Source organism: Echinops telfairi, unplaced genomic scaffold (genome assembly GCF_000313985.2).
Source record: "Echinops telfairi isolate 266 unplaced genomic scaffold, ASM31398v2 ScPeMD7_25;HRSCAF=90, whole genome shotgun sequence".
NCBI lineage: Eukaryota > Metazoa > Chordata > Mammalia > Afrosoricida > Tenrecidae > Echinops > Echinops telfairi.
This window is the reverse complement of record NW_022103922.1, coordinates 24,290,007-24,307,299: the sequence shown is the minus strand read 5'-3', so window position 1 is coordinate 24,307,299 and position 17,293 is coordinate 24,290,007. Positions and strand designations below refer to the sequence as shown.

The 17,293-nt window shown below is 38.3% G+C and overlaps 1 pseudogene; it reads right to left on the bottom strand.

The window, feature by feature from the left end:
- The window catches only part of LOC115869386, a 36,878-nt pseudogene extending 20,462 nt beyond the window's left edge, over positions 1–16,416 (bottom strand).
- Positions 16,417–17,293: the final 877 nt, after the last annotated feature.

The window sequence follows — 17,293 nt, the reverse complement described above, 5'->3', positions numbered from 1 at the left end:
TTCAACCCAAAGAAACCCTTTAGGACTGAGCAGAGCTTCCCCACTGAGTTTCCAAGATGATCATCTTGACAAAAGCACTGTGCCACCTCTTGCTCCCTCAGATAGGCTACCGGTGGGCCTGTAGCCAACTGCATAAGCCCTGCAGCACCTGGGGGGCCCAGAGTAGGTTCAAGCTCAGGTAAAACTCATTATGTTATTGAAAGATAGATATCTATCTATATAGATATAGATAGACATATATATATGAATATCATAACACATGGAATATAGTTTCCTTATCTGGGGCAATCTATGGTTCACTATTTATTTGGCTGCACTACTTTTATAGTAAAGGCTTTTTTCTTTCTGTTTCTCAGCCCGCGGCCTTCTCTTTCATTCTGGTTTCCCATCATGAACCGTATGCAGTCAGTAAAAATACGTACCACTGACTGCTAACGTCGTCTTTCTCAGTCTTATTATACACAGTGCATCACCTGATTCACCTGCCAGAGAATGAAAGGTAATGCAGGATCCCACTATGTGAAATCACCCCAAAGAGCACTTTCAGATCAAATAAACAAAACACCCACCACTTCAGCTGAAACCGGTGCCAGCCTCCAAATAGCCTGTCTGAATGTCAGTGTCTCCTCGCTGTCTGGGAAATGTTGAATCAATATGAAATCTATCACACACTCTGCCCCCTTTCTCTCTTTAAGAACACCATACAAGTAGTAAGAAGCGCTAGAGTACTTTCCTTTTAAAAGTGAGCAGACACGATGTTATTTTCTGGCGGGTGCTGATTAACACACTGGGGAAGAAATGTGTGAAATGAGCATTCAAGACTGTTTCCATGGTTGCCGAGCTCGTTGTGTACAACAAAAGTAAGGTAGCCTCAGAAGGTCCCTCAGCCCTGGAGTTCAGCCCGATTGAGTGTTGGAAATGCAGAAGGAGGCATATTCCTTGCAAACAGCAGTCTATGTAACCTAATCATTTCATAATCACATCAAAGAAAATAGGCTGCAAAAACAATCTGACTATTATTTTTATTGTTTTAATGTGCGGCAATACTGCGATGCTATAGTGGGGTAGAATTTTACAGAGAACTTCATGGGAGAGGAAGAAAAATAGCTTTCGCCGGGTGCATTCTCCATTCTTGGAGCTAGGAACTACACCATCCATTTACTGGCAAACATAAATATCCCTTCTCTTATTTGAATGGATGGATGGATAAGACAAGAAGATTATAAGAGATTGAAATATCTTTCCTAAAATAGGCACCTGCACGGTTTTCTGTTCTATTCCCAGATCAGAGCTCTTCTGCTATATTACAAACTGGTGTCATGCAATTAACATCTGTGAACCATTGTATAGAATCGTCTGACACAGCTTGTTACTTGTGTGGTATTTTACACAAGGATGCTTTCCATACAGTTACCTGTGACCTTTTCATGGAGGTTTAATTTTGAATGTTTACCCCATTATCAGAATAGCTATGCTTCTTTTGAATCACTGGTTTGCATTGTTTTTTAGGAGGTCTGTGGGTTTACAAGTGATCAAGTAACCTTCGCAGGGCCCCCCAGAATTATTAGAGCAGAATTAGGATGTAGAGGATAGTCTTTTCCCAGGAAGCCATCTGACCACTCATAGTGTCCTTATGAATTTATTTTATGGTTATCATCTATTTCAATTATAATACCTGTTGTGGTTATATATATATATATTTAGCAGAAGAAACAATATCTGGTATGAATAATAAGTATTTACTTTAAGCACAGATTTCACATTTCTTTTCTTTATAAATTGCACAATCAAGTATTTACATTAGAGAGCCTTCCTTCTTATATCTCTGATTTCTTCTTCAACATCTCTTTTAAAGATGTCTAATATGTTGTACTCTAGAGATATCTGCTAGGGACCATGAAGAATCCATTCTGTCTTGTTACATCTTTGTCAGAAGAATGAATTTGGCCCTGTCTCAAACTGACCTCTTGAATGTTATGCTTTGACAGACTCCCTCGCCTTCACCTGTCAGACAATCCTGGAAATAAGAGATGAAAAACACCCGGTAAATCACTCAGGATGCGTCTATATTACAGAAGAGAAATCAAATGCAGGATTGAGAGACAGTGATTCTGCTGCCCTCCCGGAGAAACCCAGGGGTGATTTAAAAACACTTGTTCTTTATATTTTGGGTAAGTCATGGACACATCACTCTGGTTACATATAAATTTGAACCCTCAGCAAAAGATTGTCTCTCCTCTCATTCATTTTCATCACCTCTTCATCACATTCAGTGGGCTGTGCAGAAAATATGCAATCTATAGTCAAGGTCCAAGATAACCTCTATGATCAAGTGAACCCTCCTGGAATCCCACAAAGATGTGAGATTTGTTTCATCACAGAATGCTGGACATTTTTAGTTTATCATTAATCTCAGGATGCCTTCATTATCACATGGACCACACATAAACATCCCTTAGGCAGAGATTGTAAGCAGATTTTCGATGTCACCAAACATCTCGCTTTTGTTTTGCTTTTGATTATTTCTAGTCCTTTTCCTTGTCTACCACCCACTGTTCTCACTCCCCTTTTCATTGCAATGTAATACTACCAGGAAAGGAAGAGACGCACAAAAAGTAATAGGAAGAATCTTGTTTAGACCAAACTTCTATCCTTGAGAGCCCATAAAATTGTCCACTCTCAAGTTCCCAACACTTCATTGTGCTAATGCAAAACCTGCATGTGGACCTTCTTTGAAAAGAGCAATGGAATATTCCATGGTTTAAAATCAGGAAAGGAATGTATCAGGTTTGTAGTCTTTCATCGTGCTTATTGAATTTGTAGGCTGAAAAATGTATGGCAACCTCTTTGTATTCAACAAAAGTAAGGTAACCTTACCTAAGCCCTAGAGTTCAGCATGATTGATTGTTGCAAATGCAGAAGGATGGGTATTCCTTTCCAAAGGTGGGGGTATTCCTGGCAAAAGGCAGCCCACATATCTTAATCATTTTGTAATCTCATCAAAGAAAATAGGCTACAAAACAATTTTACTTTTCATATATGACAATACCACAATGCTGTATTGTAAAGAAAAGTAATTTTCTTTATATAAAGAATCTGTAAAGGGAACTATGTGAGATGCTAGAATATGGGAAGAAGAACTTGGCATTGGGCTTGGAAGAAGGCTTAGAAACAGCTTGTGGTTTGCAGGTGACACAGCTTTGCTTACTGGAAGCAAGAAGGACTTGAAGCACTTGCAGAGCAAGACCAAATACTGCAGCCTACACCGTGGATTGCACTCAAGGTAAAGAAAACAAAGAGCCACACAGCTAGAGCAACAGACAACACCATGGTAAGGAGAAGAAAAACAATCAATATGATTAAGGATTCCATTTTGTTAGTTCCACAATCAATGCTCATGGAAACAACAGTCAAAAAATCCAAAGACATCTGGCACGTGGGAATCTGCTGAACGAGACCTGGTTAATGCCAAAGAGCAAGGACGTCACGTTGAGGACAAGGTGAACTTGACCCAATCCCCTTGGTATTTTCCGTCACCTCACATGCATGTGAAAATTGGATGATGAAGACCAAAACAATGCAGTAGAAGCTCAGACCTCGACAATAATCTGTTCTAGAAGGAGCATCCATGTGCAATGCAGCCAAGTTCAGAATCAATTTTTCCCATTAGAAATAACTGAAAATGGATTAATCCATTCTCAACCACCAAGTTTTTACCCTAACCATGCCTTTTTATACAAAACGCTACACAGAAATTTCAAAGTAAATAAGTTCAGGGTTAAGTAATATAATTTAAATAAGAAACACAAAACTCTAAAAGTTTTTAACAATTACAGTATGACCCATACCTTGAGGATCTGGATCTGAGGAGCAGAGGGATGGAGAGAGAGGCCTTGTTTGGAAGGGGAATCCCCTTCCATAAGATCAAGTGGTAGCTGCTTTTCAGGAGTTTTCCCTTTATTTGCCTTTTTTCACTAGAACCTGGCTGGCTTTCTCTAAAAAGAAAAAAGAAAAAGAAAAAAAATCTGTCTAATGCGTCTGCTCTTGGCGTTTCCTTAACTTTTCTAAAAGGGTTTACTAAATTATCATCAACAATATTGATACACGGTTAACCAGTGCCTTTTGATGATGATTCTTTTCAAAAAAAAACAACCTCTTCATTAGGACCCATGGTTTTTTAAACTAAAAACAGTATAAAAAGCCACAAAAACTGAGAAAATTATAGCAAAACGCTTACAACACTGCCGCAAAAGGTTTAAACAACGCGTACTAACAACGCCAACTAACACCGAGTGACCGAAACACGAACTGCTTTTGCTTACAGAAATCACGTGTGCCGGGTTGGATTCCGATGTTTTGTTTGAGCTTTGATGCAAAATTTTATCAACATTTAGCCTCAAAATCTCATTATGTTGAGTACTGGTGCGGTCAAGTACCGGGGTTCTACTGTAGAACAATTGATACACTTGAATTATGATGTTGGCAAGAAATATTGAAAATGTTATGGAAGGTCAGAAGAACAAACATACCTATCTTTGAAGAAGTACAACCAACACACTCTTTAGACTTGATCAGAAGAGCCTCTTCCTGTGGAAAATGGGAAGACCCTCCGGGGGATGGATGGAGGCAGTGGCTGCAACAATGGGCTCAGACAAGAGTCATGAGGATGACTTCCAAGTGGGCATATTCGTCATGTTGTACGTAATGTCCTTATGAGTCGGAACAGACTGCAAGGCACCCAGGCAGGACAACGGCAACAAGTCTTCAGCATCCACTCAGAGCGCTAAGCAGTTTTTGCATAGAACTGAATTTCACTCAATGCTTTTATAACAGTGAGGCACTGAAACAATCCCTATTTCAGCCTCAATATGTCAGAGGATTTCAACATTACTGCAGGCTTTATGTCGGTTTAGAGAGAAGCTGAAGCAAAGCATTTGAGGTCAAGACAAAAGCGAAGATGAAATAGCCGCAATGTTGGAAAACAAGAAGAACAAACAGAAATCTAAGAGTAGCTGCATAAACCACTGCTTATTGGAAATGCAAACCTACTCAAGTGCATATGTTGGTGACTACCAGCATAGGTCAATACATCTGCTTGGTTGGGTTGTAGAAAATAACAGACTTGGCTTGTTTGAAATTTAAAATTAGAAAACGTATCCACCTGAGATACATTCTTCTCCTTTCTCATCTATCTCTGTCTCTCTCAGAGAGTTGATAATTACAGAGAGTAAGATACAATACATATATCTCACAAAACAGGGTGCTTCTCATTATAACAGAGCTTTTATATGGGGAGAGGGAGCGAGAGAGTAAGAGAGAGAGAAAGAGAAATATGGAAGATGGCGTTTTATTTATTTATTTATCTTTAAGAAAAGGAAATCGGTCCCTGGAGTTGTTGTTCAGTTGGTCACAAGCACAGCGCTCTTCTACTCCCCCCAGTGAAGGTGGTTGCTGCTGTGTGAGAGCAGACAAGGACTCTGATAGTGCAGCATTTGATTCACTACTAGATCACACCATCACCCGGAGTAGCAGGGAGTTCAGGAGGAGCTCAACCAGCGAGTCACACAGAATTTCTTTATTGCAAGCTTTTCATGAATCAGAAATTTTCAGTGGGGAGGGCCAGTCATTGATATTTTGATAAGGGGCCTGGGCATCACAGCTTTCTCTCCTTTCATCTAAAGTGGCACAGCCAGTTGCTAATTACTCTGTCACTGGGTGTAACTAATGCTCATCATGGCTGTTAGATGCTGACTGCCTCTGAGTCTCCCCTCAATGTCATGTCAGGCAAAATTACAGTGGCAATGTAGCAAAACTAATTAGACTACGCTGACCTTAGCGGTGGGCAGTTCTCATCGATCTCAGCCCCAGCTTGTTAGAATTTTGAAAAATGAAAACAAAGTAGAAAAACATTTCCACATCCTACCAGCACTTTCTAATCACCTACTTACTCCTAAGTCACCTGAAATTAATGAATCCTCAAGTAAAGAGGGGCAACATTTAGAAAAGAACAGAAACATCCTTGCAGATGTATTTTTAATTAGATGTGAATCCCCCATTTAATTATATATGTTGTACTCTTTTAAAAATATCTTATTCATTGAAGTGGAATGGTTTCAATACAAATGCCCTTTTTGAAAGGAGGCAATCAAAGCACCTCTCCAGAGAATTGACCAAGAATCTCAATATAAAAATTAAAAAGTGTAAACTTAGGTATTTATCCCAAGTTACAATCACTTCTATAATTGCCTTTAAGAAGGAAGAGACTCAAGGCTTTGCCGAGGAACAAATGTGGTTCTACTACTACATCAGTGAGAAATAATCTCCTTTACCACATGATGAAATCTGGAGACATTCACTTACCAGTTATCTCTGAGTCACATCTGGGCAATACTCAGACTGGTGTATCTTCAGTTTCTCAAATGTATCTCTCTTTATTGTTATAGCATCACCAGAGCCAGATCCTGAAGTACCTGTGTAATCTGGTAACATTCTTAAGCAAGGTCAAATTTTTAATTAATTCATATTTTATCCAATGGCCATTGTGAACAAATATAAGTCCTCGAAAAAGATAAGAAGCAAAATACTAAAATATATGGCTATTTATCTACCTATCTGTCATACGGATAATGAAAGAGAGAAGTTATAGCTTCAAATGTACAAAAGATACCTTTAGTAATGAGACTCATTGCACAATAAAGTCTTTCTTTTTTAGCTAGGTAATACTAATTAGAAACAGGATGTGACCTCTTGTACCATAGGGCAGATTTTTCAGCATCTATCACACTAAATGGGTGTGCAGCTACGAAGTCAAAGGTTGCTAGTTGAATTTACCCAGAAGTATCGGGAGAAAGGCCTGGCAAACTACTTTCCAAAATGCAGTCCTTAAAACGCCCGTGGATTCCTGCTTCACGGCGGCATGTTGCATTCGCATCTTGGAGGACCGGGTTGAAGTCTGGTCCCTCTTTCCCTGTGGAAATATAAACACCACTCTCCCCTTGGGTGGGTTAGTGCCCTGTTCCCCCGCTATGATGTCTCCCCCACCCCCTACTCCTTTTTAGTAGTGGTAAGAGTTGTATGAGCCTCCAATAAAATGATTTTTTTTAATTTTAAAAAGAAACACAAACTCCCTGGAGCACCGCTCTACTTTGCAACACAGAGAGTAGGCAGAAGACGGAGGCGACTGGGCATCAATGTAGAAGTTTTGTGTTAGGTTATTCATTAAGAATATCAAGTTCTGAAAAAAGTTAAATTTCCATTATGTGCTGTTCCTCCCGGGCAAATGGCCACTGAAGGGGAGAAACAGTAGCAAGTTCAGAAACACACTCCGCTGAGCCAACATGTACCCTGTGAACTAAGTAACTGTATGTTCTTTTAAATCAGTCAGTGTTGGCATTATGAGTTCTATTTTTCCTCTTCATCATTTACACTGCTTGCCAATTGCTTAGCACAATGAAATCAACTGTTTTCCATCAGTCAAAGGGTGGAGTAGTCTAATAATTAAAGCCCCCAAATGTGTTTTCACAAAGTCCCCAAAGCTTTTGCACCTCACAACTTTCCAACATGCATTCCACATTTAGAGCAAAATACTGAAGTAAGCAAGGCTTATCCCTAAAAAAAAGCCCAGTGGCATAAGGATGATGTCTTGAGCTGCTAACTGAGATATCAGCAGTTCAAAACCACCCGTCGCTCCACAGGAGAAAGATGAGGCTTTCAATGCCTGTAAAGAATTCATGGAAACCCTCAAAAGCAGTTCTGCCAGGTCGGTGCCTCCCTTGGTCGCATCCACTCAGTGGCAGTGAATTCCATTCCGAGAGATGACACTGCAGGTGCTCAGTCACTGTGATCTGAGTTGGCCTCTGTCTGAGTTTGTCGCAACTTTTATTTAATTCAGATGACCACTGGCTTCAGAAGGTCTGAGAAAGGAGATAAAACTTTAAAAGCTGAGGACAGGGAACATTCTAGAAACTTCTGTTTCTTTACAGCCAAGCCACCAGTTTTTGAAACCTTCTTAATGCTAAGGGGTTTGGGTTTTGTTTTCAATCTCCAGGAAGTTTTCTTTGATCCCCAGTCCAATCCCCAACTGATTTTTATGGCTTCTGCCCCAGCCCAGCCTGAAAGGCATAGAATGCCTTTCTCCCAGCATCCCCCCTGGCTCTCACATGGCGCCCCCCTACCTCAGTGGGGTTTCTTGGTCTCTTCCACACTGCCTCATTATTGGAAGGTCCTGCCTTGCATTCACTAAAGGGCTTTAATGCCCAAGGAAAATACCATTCTGATTTCTTTTTCTCCTCCCAGTCTTCAGCTGAATGCCTATTATATTAAAGATTGTTCCGAAGAAAACGGAGCTTGTGAATATGTTTCTTAAAGGTTGGACTAGTTACGGTCTCTGCTCTCCAGGGAAAGGACCGTCACTTGTTGGAATTTAGTTGCTTTCCGAGCATCCTCATCACTTTGATGCATTTAAAAAGCTCAGTAGCAACAAAAGCAAGGTTTTTATGGTAACTGAGAGTATTTTCATTTTGAGGGTGAAAATGATATTACTTGTAACTCTCTGCAGTCATACTAGAGAATTTTACAGAATTTTGCTTCACCCCTAATGGTAGAGATCTTCTGATTGTAGCTGAATATTAGGTGAATATATACGGATATCAACTATGACAATATTGTCCCTAACCCAGTCTCTAAACAAGACCATCTTCTAAATGCAATGCTTTACACAGATCACCTTATGAGGGTTTCCTCTGTAGGTTCAGGCATATGGGAACTAAAATTATTTGGCACAAATAATAATATTTATCATTTATCCCAATCAATCCATTGGCAAATGTTTTGTTACATTAATATATGCACAGTCCAAGTGAGGAAGTAAAGGCTGGACAATAAACACTTAGATTATCGTGAGCCTTGCAGTCTGAAGAAACTTTGTAAAGTTAAATCAAGAGTAGTGTGCAGGTTTAGGAAACCCCGGGAGAGACTAAATAGAGACTCTCAGGAATATTTCTAACATTAGAACTACGTCTGAAATGAGCTCCTGCACTCTTCTCAGTAGATGAAAGTAATCCATTGAGATCCATTTGCATATCCTAGGTCTTAAAAATATTGTGCAGTGTCATTATCTTTTGCTTCATTTATTACTATTCTCATTTTCACTCATATACAGTAACATAGTAGCTTGTGCTTATGGGTAACTGTGGGTAATGCAAACCCCCATGCATGGAGGTTCAAACCCAGCAATCACTCTGAGATAGAAAGATGAAATTTTCTACTTAAATAAAGAGTTAGAGTCTCAGAAACCCACAGGGCCAGTTCTACTCTGTTCTGTAAGGTCTCTATGAGTCAAAGTCTACTCAAGGATGGTGAATTGATTTTTAAAAATTATTTATTTATTCATTCATTTTTGGTTAGCCACACTATAATTTATTATTATTTTTAATTATTATTATTTCTCAGATTACTCAAGTATTCTACTTACCTTAGGGCATTTCCATCGACTCTTTGTTCTCCCTAGAATATTGTATCTTCAGTTAAAATTGAGAATGACTCAGCTCTTGTACTTTAGATGTTTGCTGAAGTCAATTCTTAGTGGAGACATTTTCTCTCTGACCTCACTTTTAATTGCATTTGTCATCCCTGTAGCATTATTTTTATCTCCCCTCACTTGCTTTGCTTTTGTCCACAGTAGTTATCATTGTGTTAGATGCTATATAGCTTTCGGATTCATTCTGTGTATTATCTGTCTCTCTCCAGGCTGACTATAAGCTACAAAGGAGTTAAAATGGATTTTGTTTGTTTTTCTTCACTGCTGCCCCCTAGTACCAATAGCAATGTCTTACCAATAGCCACACAGAAAGGAAGGGCAAAGAGGGAAAGGGAGGAGGAGGAGAGGAAAGGAGGAAATAGGCAGAAAGGCAAATAGAAAGGAATTAAAGGGAGGACAGGAACTCAGAAATAGAGATGCTGAATAAGCTTTCTTAGGTCAAAAAACGTTTTATAGGCCTGCTTACCCCAATGGGTTATGTGATTTTCCATGTCTTTAAGAGGATTAAATATCTTCCTCATAAAACTGTTATAGCATTTAAATGAGATAAAGCATACATTCGAGTTCCTGAAAAATAGGAAGCTTGAATTCTTGATTAGTTTTTGTATTTTGTACACTTACAAATATCTGAGCATTCCCACTATGGATAATGGCAGGCTAGATCATTTGGAAGTGCCTCCACATTGAGGCCAATGGAGAAGCTGAAAAGAGGAGCAAAAGAAAAGGGCTATGCGATGACACTGTCAACCTAATACCAAAGTCAAGATTAAGGGAACCAAAATGTAAGAATAAAAGGAAACCAAGTGAGGGAGCAATGCTTTTAGAATTCCCCATTCAGGGTGAATCTAGAATAGAAACAGAGAAACTGTCTTGAACATAATTTGGGTTTGGCGTGATAAACCACAAGATTGGATCATAATCTCTTGTCAACTTGAGGATATTAAGAGTGAAGGGGTGGAGTCTAGTCTGTCAATCAGGTCAAAGCCTGATGATGCCTCCTTTAAGGCATGTCCGTCTCATGAAGACTCTGGGAAACTCCTCTCTTTCTCCCTGGAAGTGGGCCATACTCTCTCTCTTCCCTGTTGAAATGCTATGGGGAGCCACACCCAGAGAGCTGGAGGGTTGCAGGCCAGCGCTGTTACTTCCACTGCCACTGGATCCATAAGACTGGCCTGTGATCTTCCTGCATTTAGCATCATTGCATGTGGCTGAATGAGTCTGAAGAAGGATTTATGGACTAGTATCAGACATGGGTACTAATATCAGACTTAGGGCCTTGATCTGGACTGCAGATTTATGGACTTGATCTGGACTGGGCTGCAATGTTTTCTCAATATACAATTGCTTGTTGATATAAAGCTCTTTCTTATTCATATCTAAGTGTCTCTGGTTTTGTTTCACTAGTCATCCTGGTCTCACACAGACAGAGTAGAACTACCCCTGTGGTTTCCCAGAATGCAAATCTTTATGAGTATTGAAAGCCTAATGTTTCTCCTGTGGAGTGGGTGGCAGTTTCTAGCTACTGACCCTGCGATAAATTGCGCAACATGTAATCCACTACTCCACCAGGGATATTAGAAGTCAAATTGGTAACACAAATAAAAATATGATACATCAAACTGTGTGACATACAATTTAATCTATGTCTAAAGTGAATATTTAGGCCTTAAATTTGTGTCTTAGAATAATAATGCTAGAGATCAGTAATATAAAAAGAAATGTTAAAAATAAGTACTACAGGAAATTTAACCTGAGTAAGCTAGGAGGAAAAAAAATAATACGCAAAAATAAGTTAATAAAAGAGACTTCTCAATAAAAATAATGAATGAGACCCAAGGTTAATACTTTTATTAAGAAGGGCTAAAACACTGCTGGTGGGCTTTTAAACATGTGCACTCATTGTGGAAAGTGGTATGGTGCTTCCTAAAATACCTGACTTGAATTTTTCTTGAGTTCTTTCAGTTCAGGATATGCTGAGCATGCTCTTTCCTTTTGGTTTCTGAATCCCACATCTTACCCATTTCATATAATACGTGGGTTTGTTCTTCTCGAGCTGCCCTTTGAAATTCTCTGTTCAACTCTCTGACGTCATCATTTCTTCCTTTTGCTTCAACTACGGTATGGTTAAGAGTAGCTTTCAGTCTCTTCTGATTTTCACTTTGATCCCTGGTCCTTTTAATGACCTTTTGCTTTGTTCATGAATGATATTCTGAGTGTCCTCCCATAGCTTATATCTTCTGTCATTGTTGTTCAATGTGTCAAATCTGTTGTTGAGATGTTCTTAAAATTCATGTGTGGTTGACTCGTGTTTAGATTCTCATAGGTTTATTTTAATTTTCTTCACCTTTATCCTGAAGTTACAGATGAGCAATTGATGGGTCTATTCGACAGTCACTAATTTGGCTTTAGCTGCTGCTACTGAGCTTCTTCATTGTTTCTTCATGCATATATAGTCAATTGGATATCTGTGTACTCTATCTGGAGAAGTCCATGAGTACAGTTGCCTTATGTGTTGTTGAAAAAGAACTCAAAATAAAAGTCTAGCCTTGAGTTGCAATATTTAAAGATTCTATGGACAAAATATTAAAATATGCAGGAAGCATCAAAAGATGAAAAGAATACATAGAATCATAGTACAAAAAGAACTAATTGACATTCTACTATTTCAGGAGGTAGCATATGAGCAAGAACCAATGATATTGAAGGAAGAATTTCAAGCTACACTGAAAAAATTAGCCAGAAACAAGACTCCAAGAATTGATGGAATGAAAATTGAAATATTTTAACAAACTGATGAAGCACTGGAAGCCCTCACTTGCCTATCCCCCTAAATTTTCGAGACAGCTAACCGACTAACTGACTGAAAGATGTCCATATTTGTACCCATTCTAAAGAAAAAGGACTCAAAAGAATGCTCAAATTATGGAACAATATCATTGATATCACATGTCAGTAAAATATTGTTGGATATCATCCAACAACCATTGCAGCACCAGGCCAGATTCAAAAGAGGACCTGAAAGAAGGGATATCATTTCTGATGTCAAATGCATCTTGACTCAAAGCAAAGAATACCAGAGAGTCAAATGCCATTTGACTGTTTGGATCATAACAAACTATACATAACCTTGAGAAGAGTAGGAAATTGAAAGCATATCATTGTGCTCATGTGTAACTTCTACATGGGTCAAGAGGCAGTTGAGCTAACAGAACAAGGGAATACTGCATGGATTAGCAACAGCAACAATGAAAAAACTCATCGTCATTGAGTCAATGCTCACTCATATTGACCCCTGTGGCTTTCTGAGAAGGGAGAGAGTAGAAAACCCCATCTTTCTCAAGCAGAGTTGAAAGCCCCATCTTACCAAGCAGAGTTGAAAGCAGGGGAGTAGAGAGGAGAGTAGAAAGCCCCATCTTTCTCAAGCAGAGTGGCAGGTGGTTTCTATCTGCCCAACATGTGGATTTCCGCCCCATGTGTAATCACTACCCCACCAGGGAGTGTGCAACAGTGTTATATCTTTCATTATATCTATTCCATCTGTATGTTAAGTTAATGATCAGAGGAGCTGGCTTATATGAAGAACACTGTACTGTAGAGATGGAAGATAGGCTTCACAATGACCTGTGTTATGCAGGTGACATGACCTTGCTTGCTGAAAGTGAGGGCCCTTGAAACATTGGCTCATGAGGATTGAGGATGTGGCCTTCGGTGTGGATTATGACTCAGTATAAAGAAGACCCAAATCTGCCCACCTGGACTAACGTTAACGTCCGGAGAGATGGAGAAAAGGTTGAAATTGACAGGGGTTTTGTCTTGCTTAGATCCACAATCAGAGCTCATTGAAGCAGCAGTGAAGAGATCAAATGACGCGTAAAAATCAGCTACAACGAAAACCTCTTTAGAGTACTGAAGAGCAAAGGTATTACTTTACAGACTAAGGTATGCCTGACCCAAGCCATGATATTTTCTCTTGCCTCATATGCACATAGAAATTGGACATTGAATAAGGAAGGTCCTATAAGAATCAATGGACTTGAAATGTGGTTCTGGAGAAGAATGTTGAAAACACCATTGATTGCTAAAAGGGCAAACAAATCTGTTTAGGAAGAAGTCAGGTCAGAGTGCTTTAGGATGGCAAGACAGTGTTTCACTCGGTTGTGCATAAGGTCACTACAGGTAGGAACACACTTAATGGCAGCTAACAACAACAACAATGAAACAACTGGGAATAGAAATACCAGACAACCTAGCAATGCCTCTGCTGGCATATACCCCCAAGAAATAAAGACAGGACACTAACAGGTGTATGCTCTCCTATGTTCATGGCATCACAGTTCACAATAGCGGGAAGTTGGAAACAGTCCAAATGTCCATCAATAGAACAACGGAAAAGGAAATTCTGGCACCTACACACAATGGGAAGCCAGGCTTCCTTTAGACACAGCGATGAAACACTTGATGGCTTTGATGAACCTGGAGATCATTTTGTTGAGTGGAATTGGACTTTGATTTGAATCCCTTGCTTTAAGGATTCTTAATGAATGGTGGGCCTAGACTACCATATATTTACTATTTTAATGCTCTATTTGCTTTTTATGACGTGTGCTAGCTGGGCAGGCATGATTAAGCCTTTGTTAATGAATATTATTGAAAGTTTTGTTATATCTCCAACTCTCATTTTTCTTATAAATAGTGTCTTGTCACTTAAGCTGTTAATCTATACAAATGAACAATTCATATATTATCATTTGAAAAACTGGCCTATGCATGTATAATTTTCTTTTCTCAACAAATTTCAAATTCTATACCAGTCACTAAATTAATGATGCTATCGACAGAAATTCCTTATGCCTCATGGGTGTGCTTTATAATGTTCTCTATTATAAAATGATAATGATGTCTCTAAAATGAATCAGCGACATATATAAACTGTAGGTATATGAATAGATTTGAGGCTTGCATGCCATTACAGTCTTAATCTACCCTGTTTTCCCAAAAGTAAGACATCCCCCCAAAATAAGACCTACTTACAGTTTTGCCTCTCGCTGAAATATCAGGCATCCCTCCCAAAATAAGGCCCCTTGAAGCTATCATAACTCTGGACTCTGGACCGTATTGGGGGGCGCTGCCGCACAGCTCATTGTTGGCCACAGCGCAGCCGGAGCAGACAGGAAGTGCGAGGTCTCTTTTAATAAACAATAAATGTGTACCGTATTCTTCTTCATGGAAAATAAGGCATCCCCTGAAAATAAGACCTAGCGCATCTTTGGGAGCAAATATTAATATAAGACACTGTCTTATTTTCGGGGAAACAGGGTAGAACAACATGGTCCTACTTGATACTTATCATTATGATGAGTTCACTGCACATATGGGTGCTATAGAAAAGTGTAATAAAGAAATCAGAGGGTCCCTGGCTCTCAGAAAGAGTAATGTCTGGGGTCTTAGAGCTTTGTCTTCAAACAAGGAGCCATTTAAGTGAAGCATCTACTAAGTCCACATATCAGAAGTCTACCAGCCTGTGTGATCCGAAGATTGTAAATAAAATCCAAATCCAAAGGATGGATGGCATCAGTGCTTAAATTCTGAATACCAGGCTTTCTAAAAACTATGGACAACACAAAATCCATTCGCAGGCTCCACACATGAATTAAGCATGTGGTGGACCTCCTCTAACCACAGTCTAGGGATGTGAATAGTTGTGCTCTCAGACAGAGAGCATTCTAAAGTCCATTATGGTAGGAGTCAAATGTAACGCTTATCATCCGATCTCCATTTTCATCTATTTTAAAGATGTTCCCATTATTTTCTGCTTTCTTTTCAATCGAGGTTTTTCTCTGTTTTGTTTTGTCATTGCTGTTGGCTTTTGATTGTTTCTTGTTTTTGTATTGTATGATTTTCTGTGATAGAAATCCCTGATAGTTAAACTAAATTAATAATTACCTAGGAGCATGGCACGGACATTGGGGTGGGGCTTGGGGGAGAGAGGACCATGAGGAACTAACAGTGAGTATAAGAAAGAAGAAAATGTTCTAAAAGTTATTGTGGTGATGACTGTAAAATGCATCTTAATATGATTGAACTATTGAATTGTATTATCTGTGAATTATATGCCAATAAAACTATTTAAAAATGAGCGATGAAATGGATAAATCTCGGTGAGAGTGATCATGAAAATAAGAGCAAGAGACATGAAAGAGTAAGAAAAAAGTTTTAAATAAATAATATAATGAATATAAAAAAACATGACATGCTCAATAGACACTGAAAAGATGTTTATACTACATTATGAGCAATTATGTTATAAAAATTTTAAATGTAATTAAATACACACATTTCTAGGAAGACACATCAAAAGTTATACAATAATAAATAGCATATCAAGATAAGTCTACATTTACCACATACATTTTGTCTAGTATTAAAAACTTTCCCACAATATGACCTCAGATTAATTGATTTTAGCCTTATAAATATTTAAGGAATAAATAATACCAACCAAATATTTTTAGAGATGGCAAAGGAACAGTTCCAATCATAGATAGTGAGGAAATGAATCATTTTTCTTCTGATATTGGTTACCAAAGATGCCTAATACTGTCCAATGGAAACTGCGTGGGAGACGCTAGATAATACACTAAATGATGAAACCCGTAAAGAGGTGAAGATTTTAAAAGGGAAATGTTTTATTATTTTTATATCATACAATTTTCTGTAAGCCTTTGCTCAAATTGTGTTGGTGTCATTGGGTGCCATCTAGTTGAGGGCCTTCCTCCTTTGCGCTGCCACCTCCCCCTCTTACCAAATGTGATGTCATCCTCCAGGTACTTGTCTGTCCGGTCAATGTTTCCAAGGTACTTATGACAGAGTCTTGACATTCTTTCCTTTCAGGAACAGGCAATAGAATTTAAGAATTGATCATTTGCACCAACTGGTTAGAGAGTGGATCATTGTGCTAAAACCAATTATATTTCTAAGTATCAACAATAGTGAGAAAAATTTTAAATACTGTTCAATATAGTACAAACCTATTTGTTGTAGGAACTAATTAAATAAGAGCTATATAAGAGCTCAATGCCAAAAACTATGTACATTAATTAATCAGTAAACTGATTGAAAATGTCTATAAATGTAAATGTATGTGATTATTGTTTATAAGATACAATATAAATATCCTCAAATTTAAATGTAGACTTAATTAAAACCTAATATATATATGACAAAGATTTTTAAATTTTTCTTGTGAGGATGGAGGGAGTTAAAGGATTCTGAGTTGGAGTAAGTACAGAAATGTGATTAAAAACTCATACATTAATTCAGCCAGACAAGAATACTTATGATGCACTAAGAATAGAGTAGGGGATTCCATCATAGAATATCAAATCTTAATTCATATGAATTATATTAACTGAGATATTAGCCTAATATTAAACCAAGTACTCAAAGCAGAATAGAGAGCTAAAACAGACTGAAAACTGAAAAAAGAAAAAAATTTCAATAGATTTAACACAATGAGAACTTTCCAAATGATTCATAAATATTGGAAAGGATATCAAACGTTAGTAATTGAGACATGTGAATTGTCCCAATGTATGGCTGAAGCTAAAGACAGTAAAACACTAAATGGTGTGAAAAACTAGGTTTCAGAAATACTGTTATTGAAGCATGAATCAGTTAAACCATTTAGGAAAACTGTGGTTGTGATATACTTTTTGTAATATATGCTGATCTTATCATCCAATATTTATTTAATCA